This window comes from Homarus americanus, unplaced genomic scaffold, assembly GCF_018991925.1.
Source record: "Homarus americanus isolate GMGI-L3 unplaced genomic scaffold, GMGI_Hamer_2.0 scaffold36791, whole genome shotgun sequence".
NCBI lineage: Eukaryota > Metazoa > Arthropoda > Malacostraca > Decapoda > Nephropidae > Homarus > Homarus americanus.
Window position 1 is genome coordinate 190,833 of NW_024741379.1, and position 26,173 is coordinate 217,005.

Sequence of the window (26,173 nt, forward strand, 5' to 3'; positions counted from 1 at the left end):
AATACAGATACAAAGTGGACAATAATAACAATACAGTACAGTACAAGGTATTGGCATGGCTGAGCCAATTGAGAGCCTAAGCTCTCTCAGTATGGCAAATATTTTGTCAGATATATCCGAAGGTAAATGTTATTCCCTAAAAGGCACCAATGGCAGGGATGTGTGATCCACCCATATAATTTGTCAATACAGTACCCTGGACAGTACTGTAATTCAGTACAGCAAGTATTTTCGAATAGTGAAAATGTCTGCAACACTTCACTTAACTGGTATGTCAGTACAGGGGGGATAACCTCTTATAGATGCCACATAAAACAGGCATTAACTCTTATGAATACTAAACCTAAGAGACTGATTGACTCTCAGAGAGAACTTTTTGCCTGGCCCACACCATCCACCTCATGCTGATAAAGTGTACGACTAATTGATCACTTGGATAATGGCTGCTGACAGCACAGTGTATTCAGGGGCGGATCCAAGACAGGGGGTCCTGGGGTCCAGACCCCCTTTTCATCAGAAAATTCCAATACAGGTACATGTAATTGTTCTTTCATGCATTATTGTACTCAGGCATTTTTGTATAGTAAAAAGTAATTACTATTAACCTCAGAATATCTCCTAATATCAAGTGCACATGGTTTCAAAATGCCAATGATATTGGTCAGATTTCAAAAACATTCTAGAGGAGGGGGGTTCCCCCCTCCCAGCTGGGTGGGCTCGCGATGCTCGTCGTGTTCCCCCACCCACAACTTCTTGGACCCCCCTCCTTTAATATTCCAAGATCTGCCCTTAGTATGGTACACAGTACAGTACTACTGATTTTTTTTTTTACTTTATGGAAAAAATACAAATAAAATTTATCAGATCAATCAAATGCAGTTGTACTATTACAAATTAAAATTGCTTGAAGCTCATAATTCACATCTGATCATATCTGTCAAAATACAGTGCAGGACACACAATGATCAAAATATGACTATCTATATATGTTCCTTAAGGCCCCCAATAGGTAGAATAAATTGTTGTTGTATTGACCTTACAGTGTAATACAATATTATGGTGAATGACTGTTAGTGAGTAAATTACTACTAACTTGTATGAATGTTCAGTAAATTTGGGGAAATCGTGATCCAGGATTGTGAACCTTTGATCTCTTTATTCTGCTCCCTATTTTTTCTGAATTCCTGTTACAGTATAATCCTAGTTGTCCAACCCTGCACGTGGTCATATAACAATTACAATGAATACTGTCCAACCCTAGAGGAGGTCACACAATAATTATATTGAATATATACAATACAGGTACTGTACTGGTGTGGCAAGAAGGCACAGTAAAGTCTTAAGCCTTGGCAACATACTCACCCTTTATAATATAAGTTGTGGTGCGCCATCCTCATGACATAAGTGTACAGTACAGTATTAGGTGAACGATCTCACTCACAGGAGTTCTTGAATATGTTCGTTATGTGAAATCTTGCCAAACGGGACCCATTTTCCCATTGAATTTAAGTTAAAGGCAAACGTGCTCCATCCCCATCCCCCCCCAAAAAAAATCCCAAAACCCATCTTATAAACTGAGATGTGTTCCAGCCTTAAGAATTTCAACCCTCAAAACCTAACCTAAAAATATCAAGAGTTGATTACTGATATGATAGTGGAAACCGAGTCTGCTGGAGTCATCAGAGCTGAGGATCTGTGCTGCTTACGTTGGCCTGACATTGATGGTATAAAAAACGTGCCTATGAGTGCACTAGACAGGTTCACGATCCTTCACTGATAAAGCACGTCTACCGTCAGCCGCCAAGCAACTTATCTCCGGGACCAGACAGGGTGACACTCCAAACAAGGAAGCACCTCACATAATTATGAGAGGCATTTCTAAACAAAGGATCCTACTGGAAATATGCTTCTGATGGCTTGGTTGGTTATCCTTGGTCAAATTGGCTAACTTTTTACTGTTGTTGTATACCTGCAATATCTACAATAGGTGCATAGGAAACTGTTTATAGTATCTCCATGGTCTATGTCCAGTCTATATACGCACAAGCTGAGCAATATACCTGCACAGTGTACATATATGACAAATCAATTATAAACATATATGGCAGTTTTAATGAATAAAGATTATTATTATTGCTACTATATTATTATTATTTCAAGGCAAAAATGAATGTGTGATCTTGAGTCGTTGCACCCAAGACGTGTGACTGGTGTGAGGCGACACAGTAAACACAACTTTTCCTAAGTTTCTGTATCTATGACACAGGTAACTACTTCTGTCAGTAATAATAATGATCAAGGATTGAAACAATTTATGATTTACGTTACCAATACAGTACTTGATAACCGTAAGAAGCGCTATGAACCACTACTGCACTCTCCCTCCGGTACAAACACGCAAAAAAAAAATTATTCTATATCCACAATAAAGAATTTTACCTACATCACACACTATGGATTCTAGAAAAAAGTAAAAGTATGTATCTGAGCTATCCATAATGTAAGTGCTATGCACACAGTACTAAATTGTACTGTAATATCAGCCATGCTATTCAACTATTTTAATAAACGTGCTTTTCCAGATGTCATTCAAGGAACCTACAATTCTTAATAAGAATATTAGTAAATACTCGTAAATCATCTTGTAAAAATATAATGTTAAGTTCTCTAATGGACATTAACTGGTTTTACTCATATCAATGACAATGAGAATGGAGCAAAAAATGTAGGTCCTTAAGGTTAAATGAAGGAGAACATGTGTTGTAACCTGTTCATCCGGGCCCTCACTCACCCCCTAACACACACAGGCGTATTGACCCCCCACCCTACCCCGCCCAACCCCCGTCTGAGACAAATTCCAACTTTACACACCCACACACCTTCCTAATACAGTCCGAGTCCTACCTGCGCATGACTCATACACTCACGTCGATTCTACACACACACACACACACACACACACACCAGAAAGAATCTTCATCTTTCATCACTCATCAGGATAAAGCTCTTAGCCACCACCATATAAAGTATACCAAGCCATCACCAATACCATGAGGGCACCAAACCACTCACAACAAGTATATGATATTGTGTTTACTTTCCTGTGGTGGTGTGCAGTGCTGCAGGGTGGGCCACGTGGCTCTCGTTCCTTACATGATGGGGCTGGGTGCTCAAGGTCGGTCGGTCGAGGACACACACACACACACAGACATTTATTTACACACACACACAACCAAACGACACACTTAAAAGCACACACATAATGACACACACACAGTCTACCTCATTATTGCATGAATGAGACGAGAGAAGGAAGATAAGGAGTGAAGGAGTCTTTATGTGAACACTTTAAAGATGAGGCTCTGTCCATTACCCACCTCCGCTCTGACCCATTACCCACCTCCGCTCTGACCCATTACCCTACAAGACCAACACTTCCATTATTAAACATTAACTTTCTGAGAGTTTGTTCACTGGAGCTGAGTGTTTGTTAGGAGACAAACGCTCGACTTGGATAGTCCCTTTATTAATATATTCATGTAAAAGAAAAAAAAAAGAGACATTACATTAAATAAATGATTTAAAACTATAAGATTTTTGGTAAATTATTCACCAAAACAAGGAAAGAAACTTGTGACTGATAGAACATTCATATATGTTTATTATTTTCAAGATACAGTACTCGTATTGTATTTCCTTTTTTTCATAAATATTATGATAAAAAATACAAGTAGTCGCGTTTTACATATTTTTTTTGTCCTCCATTACCACTGAGAGATATGATGCCCTACGTTAATTCGTATTGAAACCTGGCTTTTTAAGACTGTTTAGTTCATTACAACCATCTGTAGCTGGTGTGTGTAATAGTAATAATAATAATAATAATAATAATAATAATAATAATAATAATTAACGGTATATTGAAAAAAGTTCAGCAGCCCGAAAGTTGAAAATATACATTTGACAGAAATGACTTATTACATACAAAGACATGGGGTGGGTAGGTCGTTTAACAAAAGATGTTATTACTAAAAGGAGAAGGAACATGTATTGAACATCAAAATTAAGTTTATAGTTGATGGCCCGGGCTGGTCTCTTGCCCTACTCTGTGTGTGTGTGTTGCGGCCTTGAAAGAGATGTTTTATGTAGGTGTTTCAAGGTCGAGGGTCACTAAACTTGGTTCATTAAGTCAGTTTTTGTACTAGAATATTAACGACTTTCGATAACCAAGGTTTCAGTGTACTAGTGTGTGGGGAGAAAAGGGGGGGGGGTGTTAAATGAAGGACAGAGCGAGGGTGAGAGAGGCGCAGTACGGGTAGGAGTGACCAAGACCCTGACAACAGCTACGCTACACCACCACACACCGGGTCACTCACCCTCTCATCCTATCTGATGTTCGCCACCACACACACCTTCATTCGCCATCACACTCGTACACCTGCGCATTAAAACGTACCCCAGCTACACCATGACATGTGGCCTTCACTTCACGTTATTATTGTTCACCAAATACGGTTATTAGTTTCACAAAGATAAGTACTAGGTATACTGTTCAAACTTATTTACGGCAGCATGAAGGACAACTGCCAGTGTGTTGGTATAAGATACGTGGATCTGGGTATGGTGGCTACAGAGTGCGACTATAACGTGCGGTCTACATATTTAGGTTAGGTTAGTTAGGTTAAGTCAGGTTAGTTAAGTTAAGTCAGGTTAGATAAAGTTAAGTTAGGTTAGACTAGACCACACGCTATAGTAGCACAGGCTACTGGGTGTCAGCAATGAAGTTCAGTATCCAAGCTTATTTCACCTGAAGGTTAACACCATAACGCTACCTGGAGGATAGGTTAGATTACGTTTGCGTTAGGGTGCTTAGTAGTTAGTGTTTCAATGTTCACACTGCTCCCCAGGCCGTAAAATAAGGATGCGACATGACAACGTTAAGTCTCATGTATTGTTATTGTCTTTATGTAAGACACACGCAGTAGCACTTGAGGTTTTACAAGCTGTTCAATCATCGCTCGGCAAATATTGCACTACACTAACTAAACTAAACAAAACAAAACAACCTATCATGCCTTCAGCTTGACTGTGACAGTTATAATGTTACAAACACCTGATTTCATTTGATCACATAGTTTTACATTAACTGGATAAGATACTAATTGATTGTTCATCCTCTCACACGCCTCTTTATATGCTACTACCATATTTTCTCCAAATATTTCACCGCCCAAGAAAAAAAAATTAAATAAGTATATATAAACCCGAGCAAATTGTTATCTATGATTATACATTCACTGTATTTCAAAACCTTTATAATTGTGTTACAACATGAGAGCCTTGAAGATGGAGGGAGCCTGTGAGTTCTGACGCAGAAAGTGACACGCTGTAACTGTCAACACCACCACTCTCACTACTCTCCCACACCACTCTCACCCACACTGTCACTACTAAGAACATGAGAACCTTGAGTACAGACACAGATTAAAGCATCTTAATTTGCACTCCCTCGAGAGACGTAGAGTGAGGGGCAATAATTATGATCGAGGTGTAGAAATGGAAGTCAGGGTTAAATAAAGGTGATATAACAAAGGTACTCAAACTATCCAACCAGGAACGAACTCACAGCAATGGTTTTAAATTAGAAAAATTTGGATTTACATGTGAGATAAGGAAACATTGGTTTGGAAATAGAATAGTGGGTGAATGGAACATATTACCAAACATCGTCATTAACTCGAATACGCTGGATAGCTTCAAACATAAGTTGGGTGGATATATGAGCGATAGGTGTTGGGTGTAAACGGGACTGCCTAGTATGGGCCAATAGGCCAGCTGCAGTTTCCTCCATTCTTAGGTTCTTATGTACACTCTCACGCTGCCTCTACACTCTCACTCACGCTGTCTCTACACTCTCACACCACTCTCTCTCACGCTGCCTCTACACTCTCACACCACTCTCACTCACGCTGTCTACACTCTCACACCACTCTCTCTCACGCTGTCTACAGTACACTCTCACACCACTCTCTCTCACGCTACCTCTACACTCTCACACCACTCTCACTCACGCTGCCTCTACACTCTCACACCACTCTCTCTCACGCTGTCTACAGTACACTCTCACACCACTCTCACTCACCCTGTCTCTACACTCTCACTCACCCCTGTCTCTACAATCTCACCTCACGCTGTCTCTACACCCTCACACCACTCTCACTCACCCTGTCTCTCACTCGCCACGCTGTCTCTACTCTCTCACACCACTCTCACTCACCCTGTCTCTACACTCTCACTCACCCTGTCTCTACTCTCTCACACCACTCTCACTCACGCTGTCTGTACACTCTCACACCACTCTCACTCACCCTGTCTCTACACTCTCACTCACGCTGTCTCTACACTCTCACTCACCCTGACTCTACTCTCTCACACCACTCTCACCCACACTCTTACTACTCTCACATACACTTGTAGAATAGTATACCAGCGCCTCTCTCTCTCATTTTATGACATACTGAAACAAGGAGTGGGTTGTTTGACATACGAGTATTTAATGCTTTCAGTACAAAAAGGAGAAGAAACATGAAGTGACCGGACAGGTGAATCATTGGTGTGTGTGTGGAAGGGTAAGCCTGCTGCGGAGAGAAACCGCATTTATGGAGTTGGCTTTGCCATCCGCCAACGCATCCTACACAAGCGAACTGAAATGCCTATTGGGATCAACGAGCGCCTCATGACCCTTCGAGTCCCACTGAATCACTTACGTCAGGCCTTTTTCATCAGTGCATAGACCCTACCAGGATGTAGGGGATGACATCAAGGAGGCCTTTTAAGTTGACCACGACAGAGCTAAGCTCTATCCCTAGAGAAGATAAGGTTGTACTCCTTGGTGACTTTAATGCCCGAGTTGGCAGGGATGCTGACATTTGGCAGGGAACCTTAGGGAGAAATGGACGAGGCAAGTGTAATCCCAACGGCCTACTCCTCAGCAAGTGTGCTGCACAGAACCTCACTATCACCATTACGTTGTTTAGGCAGGCCGACAAGTTCAAGGGTTCGTGGCAACACCCACGATCCAAACACTGGCATCTCAATGACTACATCATTGTCAGAGAAAGAGATCGCCAAGATGTCCTCATCACCCGTGCTATGCGTGGCTCAGACCACTGCACCACTGATCATCGGCTCGTCAGAGCCAAGCTCTCACTTTACGTCGCCCCAAAACAGCGAAGACAACAAGCCTCCAAAAGAGGTTTTTAACACGAAGCGTTTGAAGGATCCAGTGGTAGCACAAGCTTTCAGACAGCAGCTCGAACATGGGCGGATAAACAACCCGACAACAAACAACCCAAATCCCAGTGCCGAATGGGATATTCTCAACATTGTCATTACAAAAACCTGCAGAGACCCTCGGCCAGATCTAATGAATACACCAGGACAGGTTTGATGAAAATGACTCGGTAAACAATGTACTCGTCGATGATAAACGTGCTGCTTTTACTGACTGGCAGATCAACCCTCAGTCTCTGACCAAAGCTGATACCTTCCTCAAGAAGAAAGCTGCAGCCCAACGGGAACTTTGCAATCTAAAGAACGACTGGTTTAAAAATAAAGCATGTGAAACACAAAAATTTGCAGATCAGCACAAGATGTGCGAATTTTTCAATTCCACTAAAACATTTTATGGGCCAATCACCTTTGGTGCAGCCCCCCTCTGCTCATCCGACAGATAATTAAAGACAATGAAGGCCTACTTCGGTCCTGGAAGGAACACTATCATTCACTGCTAACCCAAACACTGATGTGGATGTCCTTACTATCAAACAGGTCCCTCAGCATCCAGAGCTGACCCACCTCAGCTACCTTCCATCCCTGGATGAGGTAGCTACTGCCATCAAACAAATGAAAAATAACAAAGCCACAGGGCCTGATGGAATCCCAGCCGAGGTGTGTAAAGCACGAGGACCTCTGCTTACCAGCCGTCTCCACTCTCTCCTGGAGAATATATGGGAAAAGGAGGAGACCAGTCAGACTGTGGCAATTACCGAAGGATCTCGCTGCTGTCCGTAGCTGACAAGATTATTGCCCGAGTCCTCCCAAACAGACTTCTTCCCGAGGCGGAAAATTTCCTCCCAGAATCTCAATGTGGCTTCAGACCATCACGTGATACCACTGACATGATCTGTGCTGCCCGCCAGATACAGGAAAAGTGCAGAGAACAGCATCGTGACCTGTACATGGCTTTCATCGACCTTACCAAGGCCTTCCACTCAGTCAACAGGGATGGCCCCTAGTGGACCCTCAGCCATTTTGATTGCCCCCCTAAATTTATCACCATTGTGAGACAAATCCACAAGGGCATGAACGGCAGTGTCCTGCACAATGGAACCCAGTCTGAGTTCTTTCCCATCCAAATGGGGGTTCAACAAGGGTGTGTACTGGCACCAACTCTCTTTTCCATTTTCTTGGCTGCCTTCCTTAATTGTGCCAGTACCAATTTAGCCGATGGGGTGAACATCGAGTACCGGATGAAGGGTCTTTTCAACATAAGAAGACTCCAGGCAAGAACAAAGGTGTCGGCAGCCTCAATTACTGAACTTCAGTATGCAGACGACCGCACCCTTGTTGTCCACAGTGAGCGCGACGTACAGGAGATTCTGAACACCTACACAGATGCATACGCACACTTCGACCTTGAGGTGAATGTACGTAAGACTCAGATTCTCTATCAACCTGCCCCTGGATCAGACACACCTCCACCATCCATTCAGCTTAACTGTACCACCCTCTCTAATGTTACCCACTTTCGGTATCTCGGCTACCACCTGTCCACCACCGCAGATATCAATGAAGAGATTCAGCATCAGATCAGATGTGCATCTCAAGCCTTTGGCAGACTCAGAAACCATGTCTTCTGCTGTAGGGAGCTGAAATTATCTACAAAATTACACGTATATGGAGCAGTAATCCTCCTCACCTTGCTATATGGCAACGAGACATGAGTCACATACAGGAGGCACCTCAAGGCACTTGAAATCTTTCAACAACGTAGTCTACGTTCCATACTCTGAGTTCGCTGGGAAGACAAGAGAACAAATGCCAGTATTCTTGCTGACACCAACTGTAGGAGCATCGAGGCTACCATCATCCATGAACAATTACGCTGGACTGGCCATGTTACCCGCATGGACGACAGTAGTCTACCAAAGCAGCTAATTTACAGTCCCCTAACGAATATTAAACATAACGCCGGCGGGGAACTGAAAAGGTACAAGGATAGTCTAAAGACAAACCTGAAAAGTGCCAAATCGACCTCCTTACCTGGGAGACGATTACTACACATCGTAACACTTGGAGGAGCACCACACGAGGTGTCAATACCTTCGAGTTAGCCCGACTGCAAACCGAGGCAGACAAGCGCCAACGCCAGAAAGGCGTTGCCACCGTCCCTCCCGCACTCGATGTAGCCCTCCACATGTGTAAAATCTGTGGACGACTCTGCTGGTCCCGTATCGGCCTCTTTAGTCACCTCAAAACTCACCAACCTAGGTGACATCCCTAGTAACTCATATCATTGTATCATAGCTGGATGATCGTCAAACTCGATTCCGAGTGACAGCAAAGTAGAAGTAGTAGAAGTAGTAGAAGTAGAAGTAGTAGTAGTAGTAGTAGTAGTAGTAGTAGTAGTAGTAGTAGTAGTAGTAGAAAAAAAAAGTAGCTATAGCGCAGGAGGTGGGCGCCTCGAACTGGTTAACTACGTTACCGATAAGGGCAAATGGTTTCAGTCTTAATAAACAAGAATTTACAGATGCCATTGCTCTAAGGTACGGTCGGCCAGTAGAAGGTTTGCCCTCCCAATGCGTGTGTGGCTCTTCCTATGATGGCGATCACGCCATGGTGTGCAAGAAGGGGGGCTTCATATGCATGAGGCATGACGAGGTAAGGGATCTCACAGCAAATATGTTGAAGGAAATCTGCCGGGACGTCATGGTAGAACCGACCCTCCTTCCATTGGATGGCGAGATCTTCCAACACAGGACTTCAAACACATCTAACGAAGCCCGTGTGGACGTCAGTGCTCGAGGATTCTGGACGCGGGGACAGCGAGCTTTTTTCGACATCAGGATTTTTGATCCCATGGCCGCATGTCACCGTAACCTAGCTCTCGATGCTGCACATAGGAGGAACGAGAACAAGAGAAGGGCATATGGGGAGAGAATTCAAAACGTTGATCAAGGCAGCTTCACTCCTCTAGTGTTCACAACCTCTGGTGGGATGGGCCAAGTGCAAGATGTTTCTACGCCAGACTCGCGGAGTTGATCTCCGAACAGAAGCAGCAGCCCAGAAGTTATGTTACAGCCTGGATGAGATGTCGACTGTCTTTCTCTCTCCTTCGGTCGGCTTTGCTCTGCCTCAGGGGAACGAGAGCTTCTGCCCCAACTCCGACAACTGCTGCAGATATTGACTATGAGGCTACAGTCACTGAATGCCGCATAGATCTGCGGCTCAACTAATTTAACACAGATAGGATAGCTTCTTATGTATTAGGATATTTAATATTAAGGTAATTAAATGGTGGCGAAGGTGTGGCTATTGGGGGAGGCTGGAGGCCACGTTTAAAAAAAAAAAAAATAGTAGTAGTAGTAGTAGCGGTGTGCGCGGCGTGGGTGTTGTGGAGCGTCCTCCCCGATCTATAGTGTTATTGGTGGGGACATACTCGCTGTGTGGGAGCGGGAATTTAACAATGTGTCGGTGAATATCTGATGTCACCCTAAGCTTTGTCACCCAAGGTTTCTTCTCATCCCTTACGGCATAAATTGTAAATATTCCGTGTGTTCACCGGCGTTCACCAAGCGAGTAGTGACCTGGCGGTGCTGGGTCGGTGGTGGGATAATGAGGAGGCTTGGAGCCAAGGTCAGTGTCGATAGGCCTACTCTGACAGGGGTGTTCTGGAGACTTTCGCCCCTATGGGGCCGAGAGTGCTGCCCACGCGGTGGCCTCCCCACCACAGTAACGGACACTTAATGTACAGTAGGGTCTCGACGATCCAAGTGAGTATATATAACTGATATTACACCAGTGAGACCATATATATAGTGGTTATTTGTGCCAAGGATATATAAACAAGTGCTTGGTGTGACAAACTCTTGTCCATAGTGTATCATTCTGATGTATGGATGGTCGCCATTAGGGGGGTAGCCTACACACCCACGCGCGCACGTATGCCCTTACTACCTGGACACAGCAGTCCAGCCTGTCACCTCTCCGTCCTTCCCTCATAAGAACCAGAATTATCTTGTGCCTGGGACCAAATCATATGTTCGGAGGCGGACGTAACTGCCGCCCAAGATGCAGATCATTATGCCGGGTGACAGACATTGTTGTGTCTGTTCTAACCAGTACCAAAAATGCACTAGCTGTGTTTGTGTGAGAAACAACCGACCATGTGTGTCTTGCATAAAGGGAAACAATTGCCGCAACCCTTATAACCTTCATGGCAGGGAGCTGTCACAGGAGGCCACATTGGATATCGCCGGGACCCAGCAGCCCGCTGATATCCTAAACGATAGCAGTGAGTCTACTCAACCTGAAAATGTAGTACCAATAAACGCTGCTCCAATAGTAGCTGATGTCCACGAGGTGAATGAGAGACAGCCACCACAGTGGAATGGCATGTCGATGGAAAATGCAGACATATGGGTTAAAAAAACATACTCAGAAATTGTCAGGTGGTCGCCAGCAAACCTGTTTGAACCACCCAAGTGTGCGGCCACCAAAGAAATGATTCGGGAGATGATTAGTCTCATAACTGAGTACACTCAAGACCGCCTCCTTGCCCCGTTAGCTCTTCATATACTGGCAATAATACCACATCTATTCTGTCAGAGGACACACACAAAGACTAAGCACAAAGAAAATGCGGCAGCAATGAAGAGAAGACTGACATTGTGGCAGAAGGGGGCCCTTGATGATCTCCTATGTGAAGCAAGAACACTGCAGGAGAGACTAAAATATACGGGTGACGGAAAGCAAAACACTGATGATGCTGCAAGGAAGTTTGGAAACAAAATGCGTGTGGGAAAAGTGTCTTTGGCGGTAAGATCTCTCACAGAGGAATCCACCGGTGGGGTCCTGCCAATAAACAGAGAGACTTTAAAACAACTGAAAGAAAAACATCCCTCTGCAAGTGATGACGAAGGCATCAGGTTTCAGGGTGCCTATATCCCGCCAAATGCTGTCCTGTTCGAGAAAATAACAGGAGGGATGGTGTGGAAAAAGGCACTGAAGACTCAGGGAGGTGCCGGCCCTTCAGGTCTGGATGCAAACGGATGGAGAGTCATCCTCAGCACTAACAAGTTTGGCCCCGCAGCAAGTGATCTCTGCACGGCCATTGCCGTCCTTGCAAGAAAGCTGGCATCCTCATGCTGCCATCACCTTCATGCTCTGACGGCCTGCCGCCTCATTCCCCTGGATAAGAATCCAGGATGTAGGCCAATAGGAGTGGGGGAAGTGCTGAGGCGAATCATCGGAAAATGCATAATGGAGGTGGTAAAGGACGATGCCAGGGCAGCAGCAGGGAACCTGCAAGTTTGTGCTGGCCAACAAGCTGGAGGGGAAGCTGCCATTCACATCATGAGAACGATATTTGAGCAACGTGATTGTGAGGCCGTTCTCCTGGTCGACGCTTCAAACACATTCAACATACTTAACCGCAAGGCTGCACTGCACAACATCAAGATCAAGTGTCCAAGCTTTGCAATGTATGTTGAAAACTCCTATAGGAATCCATCAGACCTCTATATAGTAAACAACAAGGCCCTAAGAGGTGATACCATCTTACAGTCAATCGAGGGAGCAACACAGGGGGACCCTGTTGCAATGGCAATGTATGCAATAGGTCTATCAGTGCTCCAACAAGAAATAAAATTTGAAACAACTGGGGTCAAACAAGTGGCGTATGCTGATGACCTTACAGGAGCAGGAAAAGTGGAGGACATCAAAAAGTGGTGGGACTTGGTAACATCGCGAGGTCCACAAATAGGGTACCACCCAAACGCCAGCAAGTCCTTCCTCATCGTGAAGCCAGAACATTATGAACGGGCAAAGGAGGTTTTTGGCAGAAGTGAAGTCAAAATAACTAAGGACGGCCAAAGACATCTAGGCGCAGTAATTGGCACTACGGACTTCAAGACCGAGTACGTAGCGGGAAAGGTGAATGAGTGGGTTAGTGAAATCCAAGCTCTGTCTGAGATTGCTAACACAGAGCCACATGCGGCTTTCGCTGCATTCACCCATGGAGTCAAGCATCGTTGGAACTACCTGATGCGTACTATTCCTGGTATCGGACCCCTCCTCCACCCTCTGGAAGAAGCTATCAGTGTCAAGTTCATTCCCAAATTAGTGAAACACACTCACTTAACCCCAACAGAAACAGCACTTCTTGCACTTCCATCAAGACTGGGAGGGATGGGACTAACCAATCCAGAGGAGATTGCAGCCACCGAACATCAAAATTCACTTAAGTTCACGGCAGCCCTCACGGACCACATAATAGCCCAGAACGCAACAGGGGAGGTCGTGACCGGTGAAGTAAACGAGATTCGTAGGTCCATTACGACAGATCGACAGCACTGCCAAAATGATAAGTTGCAACAACTGTTGCTGCAGGTTCCAGAAAATTTGAAAAAAAAAGTAGCTATAGCGCAGGAGGTGGGCGCCTCGAACAGGTTAACTACGTTTCCGATAAGGGCAAATGGTTTCAGTCTTAACAAACAAGAATTTACAGATGCCATTTCTCTAAGGTACGGTCGGCCAGTAGAAGGTTTGCCCTCCCAATGCGTGTGTGGCTCTTCCTATGATGGCGATCACGCCATGGTGTGCAAGAAAGGGGGGCTTCATATGCATGAGGCATGATGAAGTAAGGGACCTTACAGCAAATATGTTGAAGGAAATCTGCCGGGATGCCATGGTAGAACCGACCCTCCTTCCATTGGATGGTGAGATCCTCCAACATAGGACTTCAAACACATCTAACGAAGCCCGTGTTGACGTCAGTGCTCGAGGATTCTGGACGCGAGGACAGCGAGCTTTCTTTGACATCAGGATTTTTGATCCCATGGCCGCATGTCACCGTAACCTAGCTCTCGATGCTGCACATAGAAGGAACGAGAACGACAAGATAAGGGCATATGGGGAGAGAATCCAAAACGTTGACCAAGGCAGCTTCACTACCTTAGTGTTCACAACCTCTGATGGGATGGGACCAAGTGCAAGATGTTTCTACGCCAGACTCGCGGAGTTGATCTCCGAACAGAAGCAGCAGCCCAGAAGTTTCGTTACAGCCTGGATGAGATGTCGACTGTCTTTCTCTCTCCTTCGGTCGGCTTTGCTCTGCCTCAGGGGAACGAGAGCTTCTGCCCCAATTCCGACAGCTGCTGCAGATATCGACTACGAGGCAACTGTCACTGAATGCCGCATAGATCTGCGGCTCAACTAATTTAACACAGATAGGATAGCTTCTTATGTATTAGGATATTTAATATTAAGGTAATTAAATGGTGGCGAAGGTGTGGCTATTGGGGGAGGCTGGAGGCCACGTTAAAAAAAAAAAAAAAAAGTAGTAGTAGTGGACTCCATCCCCCTACAAGGGACGACTGAGCCCCGGCGCGCCTACCAGCCAATCAGCGTACAGCCAGCGGTGCCGGTAGAGTAGTAGTAGTAGTGGTGGTGGTGGTGTGTGTGTGTGTGTGTGTGTGTGTGTATGTATGTGCGCGTGTATGTATGTGTATGTGTGTTCATTTATGTATGTATGTATGTGCATGTGTGTGCATTTATGTATGTATGTATGTGTGTGTGTGTGCATGTATGTATGTATGTGTGTGTGTGCATTTATGTATGTATGTGTGCGCGTGTATGTGTGTGCGTGTGCATTTATGTATGTATGTGTGCGCGTGTATGTATGTGTGCGCGTGTACGTATGTGTGTGCATTTATGTATGTATGTGTGCGTGTGTGTAGCTATATAAATGCACACATGTAAGAACATAAAACACCCGTCACAAGTGTTCAACTCTTAAAACAGACAGATCACGTTCCCGCCCGGACACACCACCTGTGGAATAGATCACACCACCATTAACTAACGTCTCATTTACAAGCTATTTTTTTCGCTTAATTTGGTCACTAAGTTTCGTCTTTAATTTATATCTTTTAGTGAAAGTCACTCCATCGAGGAACCGTATTAGTAATAACGGCAGGTGATATATATATATATATATATATATATATATATATATATATATATATATATATATATATATATATATATATATATATATATATATATATATATATATATATATATATATATATATATATCTTGATAAAATCACACGGGAAAATGGAAACAACGGAGTACCTTAGCTTTCGTCTTTATTCAAGACATCTTCAGAGGCAACTGGATTACATGGACAGAGAGAGGCTTAAATATACAGGGTGACCTAAAAACATGAGGTCAGGTCATAATGATGACATCCACTAATCCACACACCAACACACACGTAGAGGAGCTTAAGAGAAGGGTGGTGACGTGACTAGACAGGTCAGGTCAGAAAAAAGGGACCCACAAAATAACTATCATACATCAAGATCAAAGGTTTTCAAAGCATTTTTAACCTTGGGCCACTGACAAATAAATTTATGTAACATATTATCAGTTTTGAACTGACCATCACTAAGGTTTATTGATTTTAATTCCTTAATCAAACTAGCTTCAACCAGAAGTCTTTCTGTGACACAAGATGATTTGAATACTTCTAAGCTTTTTTCCCAAGCAATGGGGTGATTATTATTCCTAACATGAACGAACAAGGCACTGCTTTCAGATGCAGTTCTGATATTATACTTATGTTGTTTGATTCTGAGCTGCAGTGTTTTTCCTGTCTGACCTACATAATTACAATTACATTTGCTACATGGAATACAATAAACACTTCCATTTACATTCAAACTTGGGCTATTCCTTATTAACATATTGGTAATGGTCAGGTCAGGTCATCATTATGACCTGACCTCATGTTTTTAGGTCACCCTGTATATTTAAGCCTCTCTCTGTCCATGTAATCCAGTTGCCTCTGAAGATGTCTTGAATAAAGACGAAAGCTAAAGTACTCCGTTGTTTCCATTTTCCCGTGTGATTTTATCAAGATATATATATATATATATATATATATATATATATATATATATATATATATATATATATATATATATATATATATATATATATATATACACTGTACTCACTAATTGTTTGGATAATCAAGGTAAATATTAAACTATTATCTTGTGTTCTGTAATAAGTTTTACACGCACACACACACGCACACAACTAACAATTTGTGTTCCTCTGGTACGGGTGAGTTTGATGTCATTTAGCTAACTCATGGGTCACTTGGGTCATTATCAGCATTAGATAAACACCCAGAAACATTAAAAGCAATAAGGCGACATTACATTAGACACCCTTGACGCACCCGAGGCCATTACGCGCGCGCGCGCGCGCGCGTGTGTGTGTGTGTGTGTGTGTGTGTGTGTGTGTGTCATCCTGGGGAGAAGTGGTGTTAAACTGTACACCACCAATGCCCTCTGGCACCTGTGTCCTCTTCCAACACCTGTGGGGCTCTCGGTGCTCTTATTAAGATTCGTGAGCCAAACTGTATACGCCTGCGCTAGCAAACACTTACAGACACCATAACCTAATATAAAAATACCAAGATAATTTCAGCAACGTTGTACTACCCTCAGGCACTGGCGAGCGTGTACGTGGCACTTACTGACTTCAGGCACAGATGTACACCTACTAAAAAATTATTCGGCACCCTTATGGCGTGATAAAATATCACACGGGTGCCGAATAATATTTTAGTGGGTGTACATCTGTGCCTGAAGTCAGTAAGTGCCACGTAGATTTCTTCCCCAGGACAAATATTCGAGTGTTTATCTAAATAAGTAATGCCTCTGGATGGATCGACGATGTTCATCACTATTGTACTCAAACACCGACATGAATGACGTATACGAGAAATGTGTGTTAGGCTTCAAAGGAAATACATGGAGGGGGAGGGTAGATAGCAAGGGGGGGTTAGATAGCAGCAGGGGAGATGGATAGGGAGGCACGAGGGAAGGGGAGGTAGGCACGAGGAAGGGGAGATAGATAGCAGGGAGGGACACACAAGCGGAGGGTAGAGAGCAGGGAAGTGGGTGATAGACAACAGGGAAGGAGTAGACAGCAGCGGAGGGGGTGTAGAGAGCAGGGGAGGAGGTGGGAGACAACAGGGGGGAGGGGTAGATAGACAGGAAAGGGAGAGGAGGTAGACTGCAAAGGGAGAGGGAGGTAAACAACAGGGGGTGGGGAACCAAACAGCAGAGAGTGGGGGAGGTAGACAGCAGGGGGAAGAGGAAGGAAGACATCAGGAGGGGGTAAGGAAGACAGCATGGGGAGGGGGTAAACAACAGGGGGGAGGTACACAGCAGGGGGGGTCTTCGCTAGATGCCACATTAAACATTCAGCAGCCTATTGACTAGGTCACCACACCACCGCCCACCCAGTGCAGTACATTCCGCCAGTGTAATGTTTACACTGCCCCAACACGAGCACATTCGCTGTACACCGCCCCACCACCAGGTGTACATAGTGGAGTGCCTGTGTGCTAGGCTGGAGGGTTTATCAACCAAGACACGGGCATTGTACCGTACACACCGAGTGCTCGCACACACACACACACACACACGTCAGAGTTCTAAACCATTAGTGGCGTCCTACACCAGGGTAATAACACACACATTAGGCCACAGAACTGCTTTACGGTCACAAACAGAGTGAAGGAGAGTTAGACACCTTGGAGGTAACGAGACAGTGAGAGGCCCTGTCCTCTCACATGGTTGTCGTAAAAGATAAGTGAATCCTTAATCGTCTCGCATCAATGTTGAGGCGGCCACAACAACAGCCAGTACTGACATCAAATACTAATAGCTGAATCACTGTTATTTACAAGTCCTAATCATCTCACCCGACCGCACAGGTGTTCCCTCTCCGAAACGTCCAGGTTAAAAATTCATAACAGTGCCATGATGTGAACGGGAGCCGACAACTCATCTAACACTCAACACACTAATGACGTTCTTATTCAACGTAATTTGCTTCAATTCACTGATAATGAACTCTACTAGTACTGTACTCGGGTAACTCTGGTCCCATTCACTGATAACACAACACTCCCCTACTCAATGCATTCTGTATCTTCTCATTACCAGACAAGGGGACGAGTAGGGCCGGCACGCATGGCTGATAACCTGCGATACTCAATAATACAAACGGGTGGTGATGGATGCTCAAAGAAAACAACAATACACGGTTCAAGACTGAGAAAATGGTGACCAACACAAATAAGAATTAATAATGTTAGATGCTCGACAGATGTTTACTGAGGCAGATGTTTGATACTCGACAGATGTTTACTGGGGCAGATGTTTGATACTCGACAGTTGTTTGATGCTCGACAGATCGGTGAGGTTATAATGACGATAAATGGTCAAAAGATAAATATAATAAATTTACACAGGACAAAAGATTCCGACAGATGACACAATATAGTAACAAGATGTATCACAGAACACAGGACTGAATATGTGATGGCATGAGTGAGATGTGGAATGATATTACTAAAAAAAATACTCCAGTACATGATTAAAATATGCGAAGATATTTAGAAGACAATATACAGTATAGTAATTTGTGGTAAGTTGTATACTATAAGCACTCAATTCGCAAGTGGGAAGCGGCAGTAACTTTTAATTTTTACAGTAATAATAACAACACCGTAATAATAATAATAATAATAATAATAATAATAATAATAATAAAGAACCATAAAAAAATCAAAAGTGAGAAACAATATATGTATGTTGTGTTGTCAATAGCAAGAAAAACAATTGAGACCCTGCAACTGTGTGTAAATCAGACATCATTGTGATACCTACTGTACAGCCCTCCAGTTTCTCCCCCAAATAGGTTTATCAACAGACAAGAGCTCTAGGTGTCATTACAAGAGTATATTTGCGTTAATACCACACGCATACATACATACACACACACACACATGCAGGCGCGCACACACACACACAACATCAATCGTCGGCAAAATATTAAGTCACACCACGCTCGTTAGCTTGACACGAAACACAACCACACTGAACTCGATATAAAAGTAGAGTACTGTACTATAATGGCAGGAGCGGCGGCAGGTGAGGTGTTTACCATTATCGCTATGGTGACCAGGCCTTGGCGGTGTATGTCTTACCTTACACCTTCACAACAATTGATCATGACTATACTAAATTCACCAGTATACTACTTAAAGCACAGGAACAAAATATACCATACAGAAAAATTAGGTCAAATAAGAATGAGCCAAATGGATGACCAAAAACCTTAAACATGACATAGGAATAAAGAAAGGAATTTATAAGAAATTAAAGGGAGGGGAGGAGCATCTCAGAAATAGGCATAATGAACTATCTAGGAATGTTAAGAAAAATGTAAGAAAGGCAGAGGGACTACGAAATCAGGATAGCAAGAGAATCCAAGGCGAATCCCAAGGGGACTTTTCCAGGTATAAAGGACAAAGGTCAAGGACAAAGTGGAACCTTTAAAGTCAGAGAGAGGGGAAGTGATCGATGATAGTGACGAAATAGGCAAAGCATTAAACAGCTACTACTTATCAGTTTTCACAGAAGAAATTCACTAGGAAACGCCAAAGGTGGAACTGATATTTAGGGGAAATGAAGAAGAGAAACTAAAGGATATCACTATCAGAAAATAGGATGTTCTTAAGAAGATAAATAAATTAAAGAAGACAAAATCCCCCGGGCCGGATGAAATTTTCCCTCGAGTTTTGAAAGAGTGTAAGGAACAGACTAGCGGAGCCCTCATAAATTTACTTACAAAATCATTAGACACGGGAGTTGTGCCAGACTTGTGGAAACAGGCAAATGTAGTACCCATATTAAAAAAGGGAGACAGAGCATCAGCGTCAAATTACCGGCCGATTAGTTTGACGTCAGTAGTGGGGAAATTTCTTGAATCAATTACAGCAAATAGCATCAGATCGCATTTAGAGAAAAACAAATTAATCTACGACTCTCAACAAGGATTTACAACGGGAAAATCTTGTCTAACATATCTGCTGACGTTTTTTAAGAAAGTCTTCGAGGTAGTAGATAATGACGAAAATTACGATGTTATTTACTTAGACTTCAGCAAAGTGTTTGACAGAGTACCGCATCAGAGGCTTCTGAGAAAAGTTAAGGCTCATGGTATCCAGGGGAAAGTTTTAAATTGGATAAAATCATGGCTCACCAATAGAACACAGAGGGTCAGCGTAGATGGTTTTAAATCCGAGTGGGGCCGTGTAACTAGTGGGGTTCCCCAGGGGTCAGTTGTGGGCCCACTCTTGTTCATAAGCTACATAAACGATCTAGATACTGGGATCAGCAGTGACATAAGCAAGTTTGCGGATGACAACAAAATTGGGCGGCAGATTAATTCAGGGCAGGATGCAAATGCACTACAGGAGGATTTAAATAAACTGCAGGGGTGGTCAGAAAAATGGCAAATGATATTCAACACCAGCAAGTGCAGCGTACTTAATATTGGAAGAACAAATACTATCAATGTATACAGCCTTAACAACATCAACCTAGAGAAGTCGACTTGTGAAAGAGACCTAGGGGTACTTGTAAGCCCGGACCTACGGCCTAGAAAACAGTGCGTTAATGTTCGAATTAAGGTAAACAGAGTATTGGGTTATATATCTAGAAGTGTAAGTAACAAGAGTGCAGAGGTCTTATTGCAACTATATCTTGCGCTAGTCAGGCCGCACCTCGATTATGCGGTTCAGTTCTGGTGCCCCTATTATAGAATGGATATAAATTCACTAGAGTCGGTGCAACGAAGAATGACAAAAATGATTCCGGGACTTAGAAACCTTCCATATCAGGATAGGTTAAAGAAACTTAACTTGCATTCCCTAGAAAGACGAAGAGTGCGGGGAGATATGATAGAAGCATTTAAGTGGGTGAAAGGAATCAATAAAGGGGATATAGATAAAGTTCTTATAATATCCGAGCAGGATAGGACTCGTAGCAACGGATTTAAGTTGGATAAGTTTAGGTTTAGGAGGGAGATAGGAAGGAACTGGTTCACAAATAGGGTGGTGGACGAGTGGAACGCTGGAAAGTTTTAAAAGGAGTCTAGATAGGTTCATGGATGATAGAGAGTGGTAGTAACTCTCGACAGGAGCTGCCATGCACAGACCAACCGGCCTATTGCAGACTCCTTATTTTCTTATACCACAATATATCATTCATAACCTTACCTAACCCGACCTAACCTAACACAATATAATCTAACCCAACCTGACCTGACCTAACCTAATCTAACCTAACCCCACAAGAGCCAAGGTATAATATAATGGTCAGCTATTGTCTAAGTTAAGCGTGGTGACAAGAGCAATTCTTCTTCACCAACTGACAACACAAACCGGAAGGCATCTGACACTCGACCTATGAGTTATCTATCACAACTGAGAGCTATAGTTATGGACTGGCACTGATATCAACAACTTGGGTGTGTGTGTGAATATTAAGTAGTCACGACGGGAATAAGGCGATGTACTGACCTGATCTGACCTGACCAGACCATTTCCAGGGATGTTTTAACTAACTTTGTGATCTATGGTGGTCGCTAGAGAGGTAATCATTGTCACTTTTAACTGTGCAAACATAGACAAAGTACCCTGACCTTTAAAATAATAAGAGTATTACCAGACTTAATTACCAGCCATTATCATCAAGAACAATGAAATTCAAAATACTGCTTTAATTTTCAAGCTGTAATTCGGAAGCTTTGTGTGTGTGTGTGTGTGTGTGTGTGTGTGTGTGTGTGTGTGTGTGTGTGTGTGTGTGTGTCATGAAGGAGGGTGGTTGAGTCTTGCATGCCAGCTGTGGACACTTCCTGTTCATCTTTGTTAATCATCGAGTAATCCAAAAACAACGATCGGCGAGTGAAGGCCACTGCGATAACTCAACTAGCCTGAGTTTATGCTTCAAGTATACAAGTCTGAGGCATCGCCAGACGTTGATAAGTTTATGCTATTAATAGGTCAATAACAACGCCACATTCTTCGTACCTGAGCCGTAAGGTACAATTTGTTAACGAAGGCTGAGATCGATGGTTGGGCGGGGGCGAGGGGGGGGGGGGGTACACAGTCACATGGGTCACGAATCCAATGACACACAAGTAAACATGAATTATACCCCGCCCGCGCGCACACACACTAGCTGGGAGCCTCCAAGGTATGCCTGGCCCCGCGATCAATACTCACACATACAATATATATGTGTTGGCTATGTGTGACAAGTGGGTGATTGCACCGTCTAAATTAGGATATTGATTACCAAAGCAATCATATCAATGAGATGATAAAACTAATGACAACTAAAGAAAATTATCAACTCTGTATATTAGTAATAACTAAGTCCTGCTACAACATTCAAACACCAACTTTTATTTACAGTGTCCACATTACATGAAGCTGACCCCTGGCATGACCTCGGGTTCTGTCCTAACACTCGAGAAAGCTGGCCGCCGCCTCGTAAACAATTCATTCTAACTTGACAATACAAAAATTATCCGACGCTGCAACAACCTTCGAACGTACTCGCCCACACACACACTCACTCGCTGGGACCAAACAGGGAAACACTTTGGGATACAGACAACCTTCTCTTCCTGTCACGCCAGTCATCTCAAGCGCGCCGTGCCTCCACACAAGGCCATACATACCGTACAGTGTGTCTTTACCTTTGGGGAACACAAGGCAGTTATAACCTAAGGCCCTGGCCCCCCCCCCCTCTCACAAAAAAGGCCTGACAATGGCCGGTGGGGGTTAATTCTACGAAATAACAGTTTCGTTATATTTTAAAGTATAACAGCATTCCTTTATTGGTAATTTTGAAGTAATACTATTGCTTTACCTAACACAACTATTGCCAAGTAAATATAAAAATTTTATTACCAATAAATGTTGTTGCATTTTACCAGTTATTATTATTATTATTATTATTATTATTATTATTATTATTATTATAATACCGCATAGATCTGCGGCTCAATTAATTCAACACAGATAGGATAGCTACTTATGTATTAGGATATTTAATATTAAGGTAATAAAATGGTGGCGAAGGAGTGGCTATTGGGGGAGGATGGAGGCCACTATTAAAAAAAAAAAGTAGTAGTAGTAGTCGTCGTTGTAATAGTGGACGTCAGTGGTCGAGGATTCAGGACGCGGGGACAGCGAGCCTTCTTCGCCGCCAGGATATTGGAGCCCAAGGCCGCATATCACCGTGAACTGTCTCTCGAGGCTGTACACAAAAGGAACGAGAACAAGGCGTATGGGAGAGAATTCAGAATGTGGATCAAGGCAGCTTCACTCCTCTGGTGTTCACAACCTCTGGCGGGATGGAACCAAGTGCAAGATGCTTATATGCAAGACTGGCCAAGGTGTTATCTGAACAGAAGCAACAGCCTGGTTCAGATATCGGCAGTCCTCTCTGCTTAGGTCTGCATTGCTTTTGCCTCAGGGGAATGAGATCTTCGGCCCCAAAGCCAACAACAGTCACTGATATTGACTATGAGGCAGCAGTCACTGAACGATCTGCGGCTTAACTAATTCAGTTCGGGTAGCAAATGTTTTAATTAGGATGTTTTATATTAAGGCAATAAAACGGTGGCGAAGGCGTGGCTATTGAGGGAGGCTGGAAGTGACGTTTGAAAAAAGTCGTAGTTATAGTAATAACATTATTAATTATTATAATTAACATTATTATTAGTTTACTCAACTGACCATCTGCCTCCTTTACATACAACTACAGGGTCTCAATTGTTTCTCTTGCTTTGACAACACAACTTACAGTATATATCGTTTCTCACTCTTAATTTGTTTTTGTTTTTCCATTTCTGTATATATTTTTGGTTCAATTTATTTTCGCCACCAGGCAGCGATGTGGGTCGGTGAACTGTGCCTGGGTGGAATAGTCCCCGTAAAAGAAAAGAAAAAAAATCATATTATTCAAATCACTATCATCTAACATTAATACAATGGTCAGAAACATACAACAAAGAACTCAGTATGCACAATTAGTGACCACAAATACACTAAAGGTCATGAAAGGAAACCGATGTATACATAATTGTTAATAATGATCTCCATTACTGTGTGACATGAAAGGCCTGGAAGATACTACCTCCCCTCTCTAACCCCTCCCTCACCTCCCCTCCCTCACCACAGACTCTCCCATTTTGCTACCTTTATCCTGTTCTGTTGATCCCTCACCGCTCACACCATCTCTCTCCTCCCCCACAGTCAGACAGAACGGGCAGACAAATATATTCCCAATGCTGAAATCTGGCCCCCAGTAGCCTCCAGAGACACTGCTATTGTTGTTATCCAGGTGTGATATATATAATGTAGTGCAGGTATGTCCGCACCTGTGCCACAATTACCGTTGGTGTTGTCTCAGGGTCAGGGTTATGGTGGTGTAGTGTATCATGGTGGAGGTGTAGTGTTAGTGTATCATGGTGGAGGTGTAGTGTTACTGTACCATGGTGGAGGTGTAGTGTTAGTGTATCATGGTGGAGGTGTAGTGTTAGTGTATCATGGTGGAGGTGTAGTGTTAGTGTATCATGGTGGAGGTGTAGTGTTAGTGTATCATGGTGGAGGTGTAGTGTTACTGTACCATGGTGGAGGTGTAGTGTTAGTGTATCATGGTGGAGGTGTAGTTACTGTATCATGGTGGAGGTGTAGTGTTAGTGTATCATGGTGGAGGTGTAGTGTTACTGTATCATGGAGGAGGTGGTGTTACTGTATCATGGTGGAGGTTACTGTAGTGTGTAGTGTTAGTGTATCATGGTGGAGGTGTAGTGTTACTGCATGGTGGAGGTGTAGTGTTAGTGTATCATGGTGGAGGTGTAGTGTTACTGTATCATGGTGGAGGTGTAGTGTTACTGTATCATGGTGGAGGTGTAGTGTTACTGTATCATGGTGGAGGTGTAGTGTTACTGTATCATGGTGGAGGTGTAGTGTTACTGTATCATGGTGGTAGTGTAGTGTTACTGTATCATGGTGGAGGTGTAGTGTTACTGTATCATGGTGGAGGTGTAGTGTTAGTGTATCATGGTAGTGTAGTGTTAGTGTATCATGGTGGAGGTGTAGTGCTAGTGTATCATGGTGGAGGTGTAGTGTTACTGTATCATGGTGGTGTAGCGTATCATGTGGTAGTGTAGTGTGTATCATGGTGGAGGTGTAGTGTTATGTATCATGGTGGAGGTGTAGCGTTAGTGTAGTGTATGGTAGTGTAGTGTTAGTGTATCATGGTGGAGGTGTAGTGCTAGTGTATCATGGTGGAGGTGTAGTGTTACTGTATCATGGTGGTGTAGCGTATCGTGGTAGGGGTGTAGTGTTAGTGTATCATGGTGGAGGTGTAGCGTATCGTGGTAGGGGTGTAGTGTTAGTGTATCATGGTGGAGGTGTAGTGTTACTGTATCATGGTGGAGGTGTAGTGTTAGTGTATCATGGTGGAGGTAGTGTTACTGTATCATGGTGGAGGTGTAGTGTTACTGTATCATGGTGGTAGTGTTACTGTATCATGGTGGAGGTGTAGTGTTACTGTATGGTGGAGTGTGTAGTGTTACTGTATCATGGTGGTAGTGTAGTGTTACTGTATCATGGTGGAGGTGTAGTGTTACTGTATCATGGTGGAGGTGTAGTGTTAGTGTATCGTGGTAGTAGTGTTAGTTATCATGGTGGAGGTGTAGTGCTAGTGTATCATGGTGGAGGTGTAGTGTTACTGTATCATGGTGGAGGTGTAGCGTATCGTGGTAGGGGTGTAGTGTTAGTGTATCATGGTGGAGGTGTAGCGTATCGTGGGGGGTGTAGTGTTAGTGTATCATGGTGGAGGTGTAGCGTATCGTGGTAGGGGTGTAGTGTTAGTGTATCATGGTGGAGGTGTAGCGTATCGTGGTAGGGGTGTAGTGTTAGTGTATCATG